Below are 19,561 nucleotides of genomic sequence, written 5' to 3'. Positions count from 1 at the left end.
TTGCAAAACCTCTGGAAAATCTGGGTCTGGGTCTGACGCTCACTTGTTTCTTCAGACTGGGTTTGTCACCTTTTAGCCTGCCTTGTAATTTGATGCTGAAAGCTGGCCATGATGTATATAGTAAAAGGAGTTGAGGTAAATAGACCATTACTGTGAGGACTTATGTGTGTCTGGCTAGGAGTCAGGCTGTGTTTAGTACTTTCTATAGCTGTAGGTGTGGAAGCTAAAGTTTTCTCTAGTTTCCCCATGTTTATCTCCCCTAATGTCTTAGGGTTTCTTTGGAATCCCTAGGTAGGGTCTGAGTCTCACAGCTCTTTCTGATGTCATGTCCCCATGGGAGCCCTATTGCTGTGGCAAGGTGAAAGTAGGGAGTAAACATTCCACAGTACTGTGCTTACACCTCCGCCTTTGTGTGAGCCTGTTCTCCTTGGCTTCGAGTTTCAAATGTGTTTCTCAGCAATTTTCTCACCCCTAGGTGAGACAGGAAGGCTGGAGTTGGTATTTCCTTCCCAAAGGGGTTTGGCTGTGGTAAAGGAGTTTTCCTTGAGGGCAGATGGAGAACAGAATATGCTGGGTATACTTTACTGGTTGCTTTTACCAGATGTCTTTCAAATGGTTCCTAACCTGTCTTTCTACTGGAAGTGTGAGGAGATTGTCCTCCAATCTTCACCTTGAGTCCCTGGTAGAAATCCCAGAGGCAAAACTCATGAAGTTGTAGGGGCCCTTGTAAGACTGGTGCCTCAGAGGAGTAATCCTGACATCTGTTGTCATGCTTTCTCAAGGATTATAAAGACTTAAAAATTTTTTTTTTCTAACACTTATTTATTTTTGAGAGACAGAGTGTGAGCAGGGGAGGGGCAGAGAGAGAGACGGAGACACAGAATCCAAAGCAGGCTCCAGGCTCCATCCTGTCAACACAGAGCTGGACACGGGGCTCAAACTCACAGACAGTGAGTTCATGAGCTGAGCCAAAATCAGATGCTTAATGGCCTGAGCCACCCAGGAGCCCCTCAAGGATTACAGAGAACTTTTTAAAGGCATTAGCTATATAGAAGCTTTTGTTCTAGCCATATAAAATTATTGTTATAGAAAGTATGAATATAATGACGTATGGCCCCGAGTATGTCTCCTGATATCCATGACTTTGTCTAATTAGACTTTGTCTAATTCTCTGACATTAAGTCAGGGATGGCTTTATCTGATTCATACAATATGGAGGCAGTTTGTGGCTTTAAAGGGGAGGTTATCAAAGGCATTGCTGCTTCTACTTTGGCCTGTTGGGTTGTTTTCTCTGGAGAATCCAGTCACCATCTTAGAGAGAGTCCGTGTGCGGAGGACTAAAGCCTCCACAACAACCAGCACCAACTTTGCAGTGCCATTTAAACTTTCAGATGATTGTAGCCTCAGTTGATGTGTAACTACAGACACTCAAGACAACCCAGGACTTGAGCTGTGGAAAGGGTGGGAGACAACAAATGACTATTGTCATTCTGAGCAATTGGATATGTAGCAACAGGTAAGGAATACAACATCTCCTGTCACAAGGAAGGAACCAGCATCTCTGAAAGTTACCACACACACAATTTACCAATAGTGAAATGACAGATTTGGCATTAGAAGACCTGAGCTTAAGTGCTGACTCTTCTATTAGAAGGGTGACTTTAGGCAAGTAATTTAACTATTTAACTTCTTCTAAGATCTCTGATTGCAAATGAATTTAGATGTGGTTACTTATGCCCAGAACATGCCCCTTCCTCCCCACCTAATAAATGCCTACCTTTATTTAAAGAAACTCCCTGAAGTGCTGTGAGGCTTTGCCACATCTGTCTTCCTTCATAAGATACACTGAGCTACTCGTGTCACAGAACTGGCCCTACTCATTTAGTGGCTGTTTCCCATTACGTTGGAGCAAACTATGTGTGTTTCTATCTTATTTCTTGCTATGAAATATACTTCATGAGGCAAGTACCACATTTAATTTTACTTTACTTGCAGTGTTTATACACCTGCTGGTGCAAAACAGATGCTGAATACCAGTTTGTGTAAATGTATGAATGTTTTCCTTCCAACAAAGAAATAAAACAGAAAGGCAAGTGCTATTGTTACCCTAATTATTTTCATTATTATTATTGTTAGTTAGGAAATGTCTTTTATCAAGAAGCATTGCTCTTTAGTTCCCTTTTAAGTCTGAAGTAAATTAAGAATTATGCTTACACTATAGGAGTTTTTAAGAGATAATCTTGTTGAGACAATGACACTTCCTTTAGCACAAAAGGATGGATCATTTTCTAATTCGTATTTGAAGCATGACCATTTTCTATAATTAGATGTTCATGCCAGCTCCCTCATTTAGGCCTATACATATTGGTGCTTTTATATAGTGGGATATATTTGTCTTTTTGGTTCCTTTCTACAGACTCGAATCCCTTAACAAACATCAAACATCTCCTATGCTCTGAAGTAACTTAGTTGGCACTGTATTAATTTGCTTGGGCAGCCATGACAAAATGTCATAGACCGAGTGACTTAAATAACAGAGTTTCATTTTTTCACAGGTCCAGAGGCTGCAAGTGTGAGAGGAGGGTGCAGCATGGTCAGTTTCTGGTGAGGGCTCTCTTTCTGGCTTGCAGACATCCACCTCTCACTGTGTCCTCCCATGGTGGAGACAGAGTGGGCCAGTGTCTCTTCTTATAGGGACACTAATCCTATCAGATCTGGGCCCCCACCCTTACGACCTCATTTAACTTTAATTACTTCATCACAGGCCCTCATATCTACATACAGTCACACTGGATATTAGGATTCCAACATATGAATTTGGGGTGACGCATACATTCGGTCTATAACATTGTGCTCCTGCCCCTCCAAATCAATGTCTTTATTGCATGCAAAATACATTTATTCACTCCAACAGCCCCAAAGTCTTACCTCATTCTACCATCAACTTTAAGTTTTTATTTAAATTCCATTTAGTTAACATACAGTGTAGTACTAGTTTCAGGTGTACAATTTAGTGATTCAACATTTACGTGTAATACCTGGTGCTCATCGCAACATGTACTCTCCTCTACCCCCATCACCTACACCTCCTCTCTGGTAACCATCAGGATGTTCTCTACACTTAAGAGTCTGTTTCTTGGTTTGCCTCCCTCTCTCTCTCTCTTTTTTCCCCTCTGCTCTTCTGTTTTGTTTATTAAATTCCACATATAAGTAAAATCGTATGGTATTTGTCTTTCTTTGACCGATTTATTTTGCTTGGGATAATACTCTCTAGCTCCATCCACATTGTTGCAAATGGTAATGTTCCATTCTTTTCAAAGGCTGAGATAGATATAGATATAGATAATTGTGTCTTTATCCATTCATCAGTCAATGAACACTTGGGCCATTTCCATAATTTGGCTATTGTATATAATACTGCTTTAAACATTGAGGTGCATGTATCCCTTTGAATTAGCATTTTCGTATTCTTTGGGTAAATACCTAGTAGTGCAATTGCTGTATCAACCTTAAAGTATAAAGTCTAAGTCTCAGCAAATGTCATCTAATTCAGATATGGGTAAGACTTGAGGTATGATTTATCCTGAGGCAAAATTTCTCTCCAGCTGTGAACCTGTAAAATCAGAGAATTACGTACTTCTAAAATACAATAGTGGGGGGATCAGACATAGGTTAGATATTCCCATTATAAAAAGGAGAAAATGGAGAAATACAAGTGTGATAGGTCTCAAGCAAGTTCAAAACATAACAAGGAAAACTGCATTATATCTCAACTCTTGAGAACAATCCTATTTGGTTGATTCCCTGCCTTTGTGACTCCCTGCGGTGGTGATCCTGCCTTCTGGATCCACTGGGGCAGGGGTTATACCCTTATAGTTCTGTCAGGTGTGGGTCTTACACCCATGGATTTGCCAGGCAGGGATCCTACCCTTAAGGCTCTGGACAGTTTCACTCTCAAATTTCAGGTGGCCCCAGCAGTGGCCACAGCCTTTGAAGCCCAGGAGGTAGCCTGATGAACTCTGAGTCAACTTCAGGGTTATTCTTCTATTTTCTTAAATATTAGCACATATTCACAGCTGAATAGCTTTATTGCCCTGTCCTGTAGAATCTAAGAAGTCCAACAGCCTTCCTTCATTTTGTCCCATCTTCATTTTCTTCAGTTAAAACTGGCACTAATTCTGCTCATATAATCCCATTTTCATTCCAGATTTCTGCTGATGTGGCTGATTACATTTGTGGTTCAATCGTACCCTTAATGTTCTCTTTAGAACACAATTTCTCTCTCCCTCCCTCCCTCCCTCCCTCTCTCTCTCTCTCTCCCCCTCTCTGTGTCTCTTTTTCTGCAATACAGATAAGTTGAGAATATTCTACATCTCCAAATTCTGGTTCCCTTTTGCTTAATAATTCCTTTAATTCATGTCTTTCCCTTTGCTTTTACTGTAAGTGGTCAGAAGGACCTAGGACACACCTTCAACATTTTGCTTAGAAAATTTCTCAGCTAAATATTCAATTTTACCGTTCACAAATTCTATCTTCCACCCCGCCACCAAAAGCAGAACATAATTTAGCCAAGTTCTTTGCCACTTTAATCACAAGGATTACCTTTCTCCATTTCCCAATAGCCATTCCTGATTTACATCTGAGACTCATCAGAATGCCCTTTAATGTTCCTACTTCCAGCAACATTCTGTTCATGATTATTTATATGTTTTCCAAGAACATGGACGCTTTCTCTCCAGCTCTCTTTTACCTTCTGAGGTGTCGAAGAATTGTCTTTAACATCCATATTTCTACTGTCTCTTCATGGCAATATAGGTTTTTTTCTTGTATACATCTCAAAAATCCTCCAGGCTTAATCTGTTATCCAGTTCAAAAGCCATTTGCTTCAATGAAGTACCCCACATCATGGTAGCAAATAGAAAAATACAGCAAACACTGGGGATGGGAGAGAATCTGATTTCCAACGTTATGATATGATTAGATTGAAACACTCAATTTCCAACAAAAACAATGACAAAAATACAAAGCACACACAAAAAACTGAAAAGTGTGTTCATACAAAGGAAAAAAACAACAATAAAAACTATCTCTGAGAAAGACCAGCTGGCAGACATACTTGAGAAAGACTTTAAAACTACCGTCTCAAAATCTCAAAGTACTAAAAGAAGACATGGAGAAAGTTGAGATAACAGTGTATGAACACAATGGAAATATCAATAAAGAGGCAGAAAACTGGAAAAGAAACCTATAATAAATTTTGAAGTTGAAAATTACAATAACTGAAATGAAAAATTCTTTAGAGGGATTCAAAGACAGATTTGAATGGACAGAAGAAAGAATCAACAAACTTATAGGTAAGACAGTGGGAAACATCAAGTCTGAGGAACAGAAAGAAAAAAAAAGACTGCAGAAAAGCAAATAGAACTTAGGGACCTGTGGGAGAACATCAGCCAGACCAATATGTGTGTCGTGGGAGTCCCAGAAGGAGAAGCGAGAATATTTGAAGAAATAATGGCTGAAAACTTCCCCAAATTGATGAAAGATATGAATATAAATATGAAAGAAGCTCAACTAATTCTATTAGGATGAACTCAAAGAGAGTCACATGGAGACATATAACCAAACTGTTGAAAGAGAGAGAATCTTGAAAGCAGCCAGAGAGAAGTGATTTGTCACATACAAGGTATCCTCAATAAGATTATCATAGATTTCTCATCAGAAACGTTGGAGACCAGAAGGTAGTGGGCTGGTATATTCAAAGTGCTAAAAGAAAAAAAGGCAACCCCAAATCCTATATACAACAAGTTTACCCTTAAAAGTAATGGAGAAGTTAAGACTTCTCAGATAAACAAAAGCTGAGGGAGTTCAGGACCACTAGATCTGCAAAAAAATGCTCAAGGGAGTTCTGTAGCACCCTAGACAGTCACTTGAAAACATATTGAGAAATAATGATCACAGTAGAGGTAGATACATGGTCACTGGGTGGTAGAACTTAGGGACAGGCTGAAGGTGTCCTCAGCATCTCTGGATGAGACTTGGGAGGGCAGATCAGACAGTTGGTTCTTCTCATTACTGTGCTGCCCTAGACTCAAGCCTGGGAAGGGAAGGCCACACCAACTTCATTTTCCTGTTTTGCTTTTCTCAGGTTCTCACTTTTCCTTCCTTCCTTCCTCTCCCCTCTCCTTTTAACCTACCCTCCTGTCCACCTCCACTTCTTCCCTACCAAGCTGATTTTTTCTTTTGTGCAGCCTTAAACCTGTGGATGGTTGTTCCTATATGGCTTGGGGAGGAGATTGTAAAAGGCCACTGTTACATGAATGATTTCTTAAGCTAAAGTATCCCTAAACATCAACTTTAAAAGCAGCTGAATTCATATGTTGAAGGAAATGACATATTGCCAAAACACGTGTTTTGATTAGATGACATGAATCCCAGGAGCATATGGGAGCCAGAGGCACAGTTACAACTCTAAAACAATTCAAGGGGGGTTTCAATGACCAGGACAAGGTTAGACGGATCTTGAATCACTAGTTCAAGATTACACAGAAAAGGTTAAATATTGTTTGTTTAAATACACTATTTGATAGTACTGCTTCTGTTTAAAAGCAATTTTTTATAAAATTTTATTAATTTGTTTAAGTACATGGAGAATTCTTTATTTTAAATCTGATTCCTAAGGTTTAGACCGCGGAGCCCTCCCCCGGGATTCAATTTCTTCTTAGTAACAGTGTGTATTAGCAGCGTTCTCAGGCAGGAGGAAATCGCTGTTCTCGCCCCAAAACTGCCAGCTCTAACTTACCAGTTTCCAACATAACAGTTTTAATTCTTTCCCTGAAAAACCACTCCTGGTATGGCACTGAGGATGCAAGTATTAAGAATAAAGAGAAATAACTAAAGAGCAGGATTTATTTTCCCTTGGTCCATATAGAGATTAGAGATATTGAGGATGCTGCCTCTGGAGTCAAGCTACTAAATTTTCTGTGCCTCAGTTTCCATATTTGAAACAACTCTATTGTTGTTAGGAGGGTGAAATGAGATCTTACCTGCATATCGCTTAGCCTGGTTGCTATATTATAGTAGGTATGCCATTAACCATACAGCCAGATTTATTAGGGTTATCTCCATTGGTCTTTGCCTGATGATTGTTTCTAAATTAAATGAAAAAAAAGCATATCTGAACACTTGTTTATACAAATCTTGTATATCATGTTTTGTTTAGTACTGAAAGTAAAGTGTCCTTATAAACTAAACTACAAGACCCATACTGCCATGTAAATTATATGACACTTTTTTAGGAAATTTTAAAACAAAATACTCCCTAATTGTTAAACTGATTTCGTTGTGGTTGGGAACTGTAGGCAGCTTGTGCTACATTTCATTACTAATGAATAGTTCAAACAAATATTAGTCAGTGAGCCCCAAAGGAGAAGGAAACTGATCTAAAAAAAAAAGAGGAAGAAAGAAATACAATATTTAATTCTTAATCTAGAATTTACTTTCTGCAGGATGACTTTTTCTTTTATTGTCCTCTGATCCTTGTGCTCACACAGTGGTGTAACGAGTTGGAAATTTGTGAGCTAACCATAAAATGTATACTGTTTAACTTCTTTTGCAAAGTATTTGCATAATTCTGACATTTTTATGACCCTATTAAGTTGGTGACTTGACTCACCTGGCCACAATTTCTTAGGAAAACTATTGTAAGCTTTCTGCTTGGTGATTTGATTGGGCATGTAACATTTTAAGAAGTTTTGTTTTCTTTTCTTTTGGTAAGAGAGTGTCCACAGAGGAATAGTATAAACTTTTCAAGGTAAAGAATACTTACGAGCTGACAAAAACCAATGCTGCCTGTGCCAAGATGTTACACTAACAGAAATTCTTACGATTTGTGTAAATGGTAGAGGCTATGTTTGTTTGAAAAGCTGGTTATATGCACACGTAATTGGTGTGTACTTTAAAGTAATGACTTACAGGTTGACTGTCAACTTATCCAAATACTGAAAGACTCTTCATTCTTAATTTATCTTGACTTTTAGGCTTAGTTTGGAAAAGCTAAGAAATTAGCAAAAATTATATTTTTTTATGGTTTCCTGAAAGCAAATCAAATGTGCTACAAAAATTAGCACCACCTGGTAAGGCAGAACAAAATTTAAAATATTCTTTATTGATATTAATAATTTATAATTTCCACATTAATCTAAATAATTAAATAGAGCCTGAAAACTAAAAACATAGAATAAAATAAAATAATGAAAAGATAAATTCCCACAGACATGCAAACGTTTCTAAATTGTTACCTGTTCAGATTTATATAAACAAAACATCTGGACATCTGGCTTGAAAAGCTTTTCAACTCTATATTTGTGTTAGGTACACAGTATTTTTTTTTAAGTTCCGGATTGTAAATGGTTTATCCTTTAATCTTGTTGAAAGAGACGTTGCACTAAAAAAATGTACCAGGAATAAATATGAAATTCAGCTGATTGTAGCATTTTGGTAGATTTCATTTCATGTTAGGAACCACATCCATAATACGGTGTGAGTAACATAGCAAGATGTAAAGCAGTATATCCAGGCTCATGTTATTTCTGGTAATAGTCTGTCTCTCCATTCATGTCCATATATCAATTCTGTGATTTACAAAACAAATTTAGAACAGTTGTTTCATGGGTGAGATTATATGGAATGTATTTTGTATTCTGTATATTTCTCTATTTTTGAGGATATTTTATTTTGTATTTCCAGTTTAGACATCTTCACTAAGCTGCTGGCACGTGTTTTCCTGTCCTGGCATTGCATAATTCATTATTTGCCCAACTTGGAAACCCCATTAAAGGTTCCAAGAGTTGGAACCCTTTGTTCATTTGTATCTTGTTATCTAATCTTAGAGCACTGTGACCTGTTTAAGGATTTAAACCTCCTCACCTGCTTATTAGCTTTCATAAGTCAGGTTTAAGAGTTGACATATAACCTTGATTCCTCTAAATAAAATATTAGATATTATTTCATATAAATTACTTTGATTTGGGCCAATAATATTCAAGAACTATTTTTTTCTGTTAAATTCATTATCATATTTAGTCCTTATAAAACAAAGAAGAGGCAGTTTGAGACAAATTTTATTTTATATGTATTCCTAGGATAGAAATAGTAATAACAACCTAAGATGTAACTTTTGATAAACATAAATTAGATATAATCAACACTATGCAGGATAAAAAATGCTAAAATGTGCCAATATCAATGGAATTAATATACCATTTATTGAGCACTTACTATGTGCCAGATAGTTTACATATTTTATGTCATTCAATCCTGAAACAGTAATTTATTAGGCACTGTATTTTGCAGATAAGGAAGCAAACAAAGAGAGTGTTACTTGTCTGTGGTCTCACAGTAGTAAGTGCAAGCGTGGAGACTCAGTTCTGATTGCAGAACCAGAACTCATGTCACTGTGACACCATGTGCCCAAGGATCTTGGTAGAATATGCAAAATAAATAAAAATGTCAATGAAGGTATTTTTTTCTGACTATAACTCACAGCTAAGTATTATATTTGAAATGAATGTGTTATCTTTTTAAAAAGTCATTTGTGATTTATTTCCTTCACTACAGAGCCCAGATGGTGGCATCAGAGCTTTAAAAAGCCTGCCCTACAAGGAAGATAAATCCCAGGTCTGTAGGAGGAGAGCAAGGTGCCATTGTGCTAGTTCATTCACATAATTGCAAGACTGCTTTGTTCACTTTTTCATTCTTGACATTAAAACAACTGATATTCACCAGGTCAAAGAGAATTACAGCATAAATCAATTTTCTGTTTTAGACAAGGCTTTAACTTTGACTTTCTAATAGAAAACCAAGAAAAATGTAACTCTTAACACTCCAGAATGTAGTACATTATGCTAACCAGCAAAACTATTCTTTTGTGATGTTCTCAGGGAAAGGCAGTAAATTAGAATTAAGATCACCATCTGGTGTGAGTTGGATTAGAATTGTATCTGTTGAGGGCGTCTGGGTGGCTCAGTCAGTTGAGTGTCTGACCTCAACTTAGGTCATGATCTTGCAGTTCGTGAGTTTGAGTCCCATGTCAGGCTCTCTGCTGTCAGCTCAGAGACCACTCTGCTTTGGATCCTCTGTCCCCCTTTGCCTCTGCCCCTCCTCTGCTTGTGCTCTCTCTCTCAAAAATAAATAATAGACATTTTAAAAAAATTATATTTGTTGAGTGAGTGAAATAAAGTATAAAAATATTCTTTGTCATTTTATTACATAGAAAGATTATAAAGTTTGGTCAGCAAGATTTTTTTTTCACTTTTGAGATACTAATATAGACAAAGATAACCCAAAGATCAGAATTTAGAATATATCAGAACTTGAGTTTCTCTTTCCCTATCAAAGGCAGTAAACAATTCTTAGTTTCTAGGTGCTGTCTGCACTAAGGCATCCTCCAAGCTGGTAGTGAGGCTGAGGAACTCACCAGGGTAAAATGGTGGCCCGGTGTTGACTTGTGGGCAATGACTGGTCATATTACAGTGGGCAGACTGACTTACTCTCCAGAGAGCTAATTAAATTAAGAGGCCGTATCACATCAAATGTAATACAACTTGGAAGAGATAAGTTCTAGTTGCTTAGAGAAAAGCATAGTAACTGGACTAGAGCTGAGTCTTGAACCTCAAGTCTGAGAAATGGCACACAGATCCAGAATTATTATCAAGGATATCAGCCTTGATTACTACTCCATCCCCAACATTTGACATAATACTTGGCACATAGTAGGCACTCCCAAACTATTTTTAAAAAATAATGAATAAATAAACAAATAAATGGCTTCAATGAATGACTTCATTTAAATTTTGCTCCTAAGAATAGGACCTTGAGATTCTACCTTTTTGAGAAAAGGTATAGGAAAAAAAGTAGATAAGGATTTCAGAGAAATGATTATGTGTTCCGTGCAACATAACCCTCATATCAAATTTTGAAATAACAAAAAAATCTAAAAATTATAGTAAATGAAAAACATACTTCATGGCATTATGTAGAATTCTACATATGGGAACGCTGAGAAATTTCAACCAGATTTATCCTAACTGTAATCCTGTGTAGAACTGAAACCTATCTGCATTCATGTTCTGCCTGTGATTTTTTTAGCTGCCAATGGAAGCAATGCAGATAAATCTTTATTTTCTTTCATAGAGAGTTTAAACAATTTAACGTCATTCTACTTTTCTCCAGACTGTTTCCAGGTTTCCTCAACCATTCCTAGAATGGTATAGCTCCTAGCACCCCCACCACCCTGGTTGTCACCCTCAGGATAGACCAGGTCATTAGTATCCTGCATAAAGTTTAGAGCTGAAGGCCCCAGAACTCTAGATATAAGTGGATCTATTTGTGTTTGTTGGTTGGTTTGTTTGTTTGTTTTTCCCCCATTTGCTCTGGTCCTCTCCCTTTTCTCTATGCTGATACTCTCTCTGCCAAGAATACTCTCCTCCTTGCCCTCTTCCTGTATGTAGCTCAGGGTTTTCTCTGGGGACCCTTCAGTAATCAGGATTAATTCAAGCCCCCTTATACACTTCATGGCTCCCTGTACTTATCTTTTTATTACACTTGTCATCATAGAAAATTTACTTATTTGCAGTTGTGATTATTTGATTAGTATATATTTTTCCCACTAGACAGTAAAATGTGTGAGGGAAGGGATCATAATTGATTTTGTTCATACTTGCTATATTGTGGCTAGTATGGTAACCAATACAGAAGCAATAAACACTCATTATTCGTTAGTTTAACTAATAATCTGGTAACTAAACTTCTGATACCATAACTTAAGGTGAAATTTGCTTTCCTTTTCCCCAAGCATTATTGATTTATTTTTAGTATGGTTTCCCTAAAAGTAACAGTGGGATTTTCACGAGTTTTTTTTTTTTTTTCTTTTTAATGTAACTGAAATCACACAGTCCATTAAATGGTGAGCTAGAATCCCAACCAAATCTGGAAGATTCTGGAGCTCTTATTTCACACTGTTCAGATAAAGAGTCTTCCTCTTGAGAAGGAAGGACTCCAGGTACTACTGTAGATAGTTGATGAAATCTCTGGTAGTAGATACAGTTTTCCCCAATAAGCCCTGTGTGTATCTTTCTCATGTATATGCACATGAAACCCTAAAGTCAATAAGTAGGACTCAAAACGCTTCTGTGATGAGCTTGTCAGCTGTGGTAGGCTGCGATCACTTGCAAACTCAGGCTAGGGGACCACAGGGGATGCCTGTCACACTGCTACAGGCCCCTATTCCAGACAAATATCAAGTGAGATGGCAGGAAAGGAGACAGGCTCTCCCTGTGAGACAGCATGTGGCAGCTGCCTAGGGTACAGCTCGTCAGTGTACAAACAATCATGCCAGGTTTCATTTTTATTTCTATTTTTTATTTTTTTAATTTTTTAATTTATTTTTGAGAGAGAGAGGGACATAGCATCAGTGGGGAGGGGGGGACAGAGAGAGGGGGAGACACAGAATCCGAAGCAGGCTCCAGGCTCTGAGCCGTCAGCAGAGAGCCCAGTGTGGGGCTCGAACTCACAAACCATGAGATCATGACCTGAGCCAAAGTCAGATGCTTAACTGAGCCACCCAGGTGCCCCAGGTTTCATTTTTATACCATGGCACTGAAGTATAAATATTCTTTTTATCACCCTCTGCTAACAGTCTGTTAATAGACATTTACATTTAATAGGTTGTCAATAGATTCCTAATGTCTCACAGTTCGAAATGTTGGCTCCCACACAAGTATATTTAATGCTGTCTTGTCTCTATTTAATGCCCAGTCTCTTTCAGGCCCTCTGGCTTGGTATTTATCTTCCAACTGCTAGAGTGAGGCTATTTTCTGGCTCAGGATATACATACCCAGCTGTTTTTGTTTGAAATCTAGAACAGCTTAGTGGGCCTAAACCAGTTGTACTATTTACACCCACGCAAGGAGAGTCCTCTATTGTCAGACAGAATATTTACTGATAACAGATGTGTGTCTCCTTCCCTCCGCCAGGAAGATAGTGCCAATGGCTGAATTTCCCAATGAGAATGATTTATGATGAGGGCTTACATTGATCTGGTTTCATTTCTGCAATTTATGGAACAAGATAATCTCCCTGCCTCTTTCTGCTGTAACTCTTGAGGTGTTCCTGAATTTCCATTATTGCAGTGCTGCTGACATATTAAGAAGAATGCTGGTAGGACTCACTCTCAGAATTCCGTCATTTCATGGATGGAAGGGCCTGTCATCAGAACATACCCAAGTCATCATGTAGGAGTTACAGCTAATATCTAGTCCTCTTTGTCCCTAGAAACAAAAATTATCTCATGTCTGTGCAGTGGAGGGAGCAGCACCTCTCCTGGCCTTTTGCACTACACCAGCTTGGAGGGGTGGCAGAGGGGGAGGGTAGGGGGCAGAATCTCTAGTTCTGGGGAGGGCATGGCAGTAGGGTATTTGTACAGCTCTGTGAACTGAGGTCAGTGCTGGGGAACACTGCAGGGGTCCTAGGGGAGTGTGCTGGACATTCAGTGGCAAAGGCCATTGGGGTCTTTGGTGGTAAAGGCTTCTGAGGTCCTCTTATCTTCCTTTTTCTCCAAGGGAGCAAGAGCTAAGCTGAGGGGAACCCTCTTGGCATCGGGTCAGGCATACAGCACTCAGAGGGGCAGCCGAGCTAGAGAAAGGGGTACGTTTAGCTGCTGTGGCACCTGGGACATGGGACACAGGAACAGCAGCTGCAGTGGTGGAGCTGTTGTGTGAGGTTTGAGAGTGTGTAGACCACCACTGAGCCTCTGGGGCTCACCAGCTGGGCTCAGGTTTGGGGCTGGGGGTGAGATGTAGCAGTAGCATGAGCCTAGGAATGAGGACACGGCAGTGACTTGGGCCCAGGGTGCAAAGTGCAGCCACAGTAAGGCCCCAGGGATGGCAGGTCAAAAGCCTGACTTAGGGCCCAGGGGTAGGGCAGCAGCACAGCATCAGCACAGTTCTGTGGGTGGTGAGGAGCTGTGGCATCCCAATTCCAGAAAGTGTGGGGTGACAGCAAGTCGGGACCCAAGGGCAGGTCTCACTATGACAAGGGCTCCGGTCCCGGGGACTCTGGGCTGCTCCTTTGACTAGAGACCATGTTGGTGAAGACTACGGCACCCTTGGTAGCAAAGGCTCTAGTGTCTGCCTGCTGTCACCCCCAAAGTTGCTTTTCGAATAAGTGTATTATGGTCAATAAATGCGTGTGATGAACTTTTAACAAAATCTTTATTGTGGAACAATTTTAGATTTATAGATGACTGTGCAAATAATGCAGAACGTTTTCATATACTCAATATCCAGTTTGTCTTTATTATAAAATCTTACATCAGTGTGGTATATTTATCACAATTAATGAACTAATGTTGATACATTATTATTAACATTCATATTTTATTCAGATTTGCTTATTTTTTCCTTAAAGTCCTCATTTCAGAGTATCAACTTACACAGTACTAATGTCTTCCTAAGTTCCTCTTGGCTGTGACTGTTTCTCAGACTTTTCTTGTTTTTATGACCTCAGTGGTTTTGAGGATGACGGTCAGGTATTTTGTACAATGTCACTTACTTGGAATCCATATGCCTAGTTTTCATTACTAGACTGGGATTATGTGGTTGGGTAAAGTGCCATTTTCATCACATGTGCATTCGATCAACATGACATTGTGTTGGTGTTAACCTGTATCACCTGGATGAGGTCATTTTTTTTCAGGTTTCTTCACTGTAAAGTTAATCTTTTCCCCCTTTTTGTACAGTTGTTGAAAAAGGTCATCATACACAGCCCACATCTAAGGAGCGGAGAGTTATGTCCCAGTTTATTTGGGGAGAAGTATCCTAATGAGCCCATAAGCGAATCGGACATATATTCCTGAGTATACTGGAGGCGCTAAAGACGTGCAGAGGTATGCCCTATTGGAGCATTTTAAAAAGTGGCAGAATGAACCACCCCGCCTGTCACATGTGGATGAAGAGTTCAATGGTAGACTTACTTCGAACCCAGTGTTTGGTTTCTGGAGGTTATCAACCATCAGTTCAGGGAAATACTTCCAGGATTTGAAATCTGGGCCGCTTCATCCAGTATCACAGTTGTTAAATCTGTTTACCACTTCTAATTTCCCCCATTCTATATCTAACACATAAGGATAGGAAGCTTATTAACAGAAGAAAGAGCATCCATAGTCACTTAAATGTAGGTCAGTGGTGATTTGGAAACTGAAGGATATCTGAAATGGTGTACCTTTATTCTCATCAAAATACATCATTGTGGACACATAGGAACAGGGCATTTACTGCTGACTGAGTGTAGAATTACAGTCAGATTCTTTGATGTTTGCTTGGGTGTCTGAAAAGTGTTCTCAGAGCTAAAGGCAATTGCTGTAAATCATATAAACATTGGTCTAATGAAGAGAAATTACCATAATGTTGTAAACTCAAAAGAGATAAATATATATCTGCATGTTTTTTTGATTAGTACAAATCAACTGCCCATGTGAAGGGAAGACAGAGGTGTATAGAGCTTGGGCTCTTCATCCCCCAGCTATGCCTCTAAAGGACAAACATGGTGGATGGACATAGAGAAGAGAAGAGGAGACCAAGACTTCAAATATCGTTATAGGGCTAGAAGTGTTTTGGGAAAAACCCTTTAGCAGGGTACACGTTTGTCTCTCTCATTTTGCATCATCTCGAATGACTTTTACTACGAATCCATTTTAAATAGCCTCCGGCTGTACTGGGTGAACAGAGAAAAAAACATGAGCTGTCAAAATGAGATCTAACAATGACAAAAGAAACCACCCAAGAAAACTGCAGGCTTGGGAGCTGAAACCCAGTCTCTGGTTTTCCCTACTGCTGATTTGGCTCTGGAAACCTGAGCACACTCAGGACTTTTCTGGGGCCCTATTTCATGTATCTGTGACAAGCTGGGATGAGAATAGAATACATAGATCATCCCTTACAGGTCCAAGGTTGTACATGACTCTAAGTTGTGTAATTATAGGTTTGGGAAGTACAGAGTTGCCGGAAGAATGAACTCATTCCCAGGTAGGTGGAGAATCTCTGAGCCAGCAACCCTGGAGTCAGAGGTGTGATATGTCCACTCCTATATAAACAAAAACATGCATAAAAGCATGGAAAAAATTCCATTTAATGCAACATAAAAACAGCACATAGAAATGCTGGAGACCATCAAATGGCTGAATCCAGGAAAGCCAAACTAACAAAGCCTCATAAACTGTGCTATCCTGTTTCTTCAGGTGGACAAAAGGACTTCTGACACTGTTGCTTGTTTCTTTGAGGGAAATTCCCAGCAACAGGAACTGAAGCACTGTGGTCAGATCATCGTGTTTGTGGGACTTACTCTCTTCAAGTTTTCCTGCCAATTTGTTAGAACATATTTTTTGATTAAAGCTATGTTGAAATTGTATACCAGCTGCCAAACTATTTTCAAATCAGCTTGTAAAGTTTTCACTCCTACAGCACATATTTTTCCTATGAGGATTTGCAACCATGAGAACTATCATTTAAGATACTTGCATTTATAAGCATGAAAGTGTAATTTCCCATAAAATAAATGCTAGGTGGTCATTTTCATTGAAAGTATTCTAACAGACAACTGTAACAATGTGGTTTTGAAACGCTCTGTAAATTAAGTCTTTGGTGGGTCACACTATGGGAATTTTAAGTCGAAATACTCAAGCACATAAGGCAAGATATGACCTATATACCTGCATATACCTATATGCAGGTGACTCACCTCAAATGTCAGAAGATACCTGTTCATCTCAGAGACCCTGTTCACACTAGTCCAACATACATGGGCCAAGGATGCTTTCCATATGAGCCTCTGAATCTGTCTTCCTCTCTTTGGCTCACTGTAAAATAGGAAGTAACAGCTGCTTTACAAGCCATAAGAAGGCAGTCAGGCAGCTCTGGTGACACGAAAGGGAGCCTTGGTGCTGTCTTCCCTTTCCCAGGCTGCCAACCTGGATACAGGTTCATGGGTTACATACTAGTCCACTCCTTGTACTGACTCCCTGAGTTATTCCAGACCCAGGAGATGCTACCTAAAAGCGGCTGAATCAGTAGACATCCCATTGTACAGCTCTCCATGACAGCCAGCATCATCTTGCAAGCATACATGTAAACTCAGCTCCTGTGGCCGTGGCCTCAGCAGAGAGGCACAACCTGTGTCACAGTCTTTTGTGCATGAGATCAGACCCTTGAGTGTGTTTATGAAACATGTGCCCATTGTAACATACTGTAAAGTTTGAGACAGTCAATTTATTCAGATGCAGTGGTGATTTTTCTCCAGGGGCAAACATCACAAACATTTTAGAGAATAAATTTCTAGATCTCTTTATGAGCTTAGATAGAATGTATAATTAAATAAAAATGAGATTATACCATAAAAGATGTTCTGTAGCCTGATTTTTAACTTAAAGTATGTTATTTAAATGTTTCTATTATACATAAATATAAATCCATTTTGTTGTATTTTAATGGATGTACTCCATTCTACTAAGGATTTGACCCATGTTTACCACCCAACCTTCTAATAAACATTTAGGTTATTGCCATGTTTATGCTATATCCACACAATTGAAATAAACTATGGTGTACTTTTTAAAAATATCAAATATTCATTTAACACTTAATACATATAGACTTAATTATTATTAATTAATTAATTAATTTAATTGTAAGTGTAGTGAATTATTTTAAATTCCAAGAACTGAACATTTGGACTCACACAGTGTATACCTGTAATTAATGTCTTCAAGTTCTGGTTTTCTCGAATTACTTCCAGTAAGTTCGAAAGATTTTTTTCAAAACCAACAATAGGTGTGGCTCTTCTCTCATCTGCTCATGGAAGTCTGCACCAGCTACTGGGAGGTGGTGGCAGAGAGCAGGTCCTTGGGGCCTAGAAAAGTCCTGCAAAAATGTCTCTGTAGCCATCTCTTGAAGACCTGAAAGTAGGCAAAGTAATTCGGGCTCAAGCTGCCTTTTCTGCAAATGCTGCCAAACCAGCAATTTCATCTGAAGCTTCTGCTCCCGTCTCCAAGAGGGAAATCTCTTTACCGAACGCAACTGGAGCTCTCTTGGTACGTGGGCCTGAGTTTTAATGAAGAAGAAATCCCTGCAAATAGAGCCTTGGTCCTTGGAGCATCAGATCAGGGGCAGCTGGTAGCAAGACCTTCCAGCAGGAATGTGGTGGCTCCCATAACTGGCAACGATGTTGGACTTTGTGGAGCATAAGTTAAGCATGGGTTTGGGGAAGTCATTTTGTGTAAGGACCAAGATGGAGAAATTAGGCTCAGGCTTAAATCAGTAATAATATCAGTAATAATGGTGTATTTGTTCAGCTGGTCCAGGCAAAATCTCCTGCCTGATTGGTTGGTCTGAGATTTGGAGACCACGTACTCCAGATCAGCTTGGAAAACTGTGCAGAGGCTGGAGCATGATGAAGCACAAGGCCTTTGAGAGAAGATTACTGACTGTCCAGGATGTTCCAGGACAGGCCCTCCAAACAGATTCCAGGACAGGCTCTCTGAACGGACAATCACCTTGTGTGAAGGTAGTACTGGACATGTTGGCTTTATCTTTAAAAATGGAAAGATGGAGCATCTGGGTGGCTCAGTCTGTTAAGCATCCGACTTTGGTTCGGGTCACTATCTCAGGGTTCGTGAGTTCGAGCTCCATGTCGAGCTCTGTGCTGACAGCTCAGAACCTGGAACCTGCTTCGGATTCTGTATCTCCTTCTCTCTCGGCCCCTCCCCTGCTCATGCTCTGTCTCTCAAAAATAAATAAACATTTAAAAAATAATAAAAATAAAAATGGAAAGATAACACCCATAGTGAAAGATAGTTCGGCAGCCAGAATCGGTCTTCTCACAGAACACAGCATCTGTGAAGTTGGTGGGTACAATGTCATTGGGTTGAAGGACTCTCAAACTGCAAACATATGGTCAACATCTGAGACTATAGTTACTATTACAACCATGCCTACTTTTATCTTTGAATATATTATTCAACTACAATATCCATTTTATATTATTAAATGGATGGCACCAAGCATTATGAAAAGCCTGATGGATCACACCATTCCTGAGGTTTAAAAATCATGGCACAGTCGAGGACGGGTGCCTGGGTGGCTCAGTTGGTTAGTGTCCAACTTTGGCTCAGGTCTCATGGCTCATGGGTTTGAGCTCTGAGTCAGTCTCTGTGTGGACAGCTCAGAGCCTGGAGCCTACTTCAGATTCTCTGTCTGCCTCTCTGCCCCTCCCCCGCTTATGCGCACTCTCTCTCTCTCTCTCTCTCTCAAAATTAAATAAACTTAAAAAAAATCATGGCACAATGGAAGCAAACAAAATGGTAGTGACTCTTTATCCTATTTTTTTTTTCTTTTTGGTTTATGCCTATTCCATTTTAATTAAATATGTATAAGGTTTAAAAAAAATAACTTAGCTTTTCCTGATCCACTATTCTACTTTGAGCTATTTTGAGCTACTTTCCTGGCATGTGCTT

At 39.3% G+C, this 19,561-nt stretch overlaps 1 pseudogene; it reads left to right on the top strand.

Moving 5' to 3' along the window:
* The first annotated feature begins 17,977 nt into the window (after positions 1-17,977).
* On the top strand, positions 17,978-19,152 carry LOC109258728 (syntenin-1-like; annotated as a pseudogene).
* Positions 19,153-19,561: the final 409 nt, after the last annotated feature.

Source organism: Panthera pardus, unplaced genomic scaffold, assembly GCF_024362965.1.
Source record: "Panthera pardus isolate Hobbes unplaced genomic scaffold, ASM2436296v1 HiC_scaffold_26, whole genome shotgun sequence".
Classification (NCBI taxonomy): Eukaryota; Metazoa; Chordata; class Mammalia; order Carnivora; family Felidae; genus Panthera; species Panthera pardus.
Note: the sequence above shows the minus strand (reverse complement) of the source record. Positions and strands in the feature narration are given on the sequence as shown.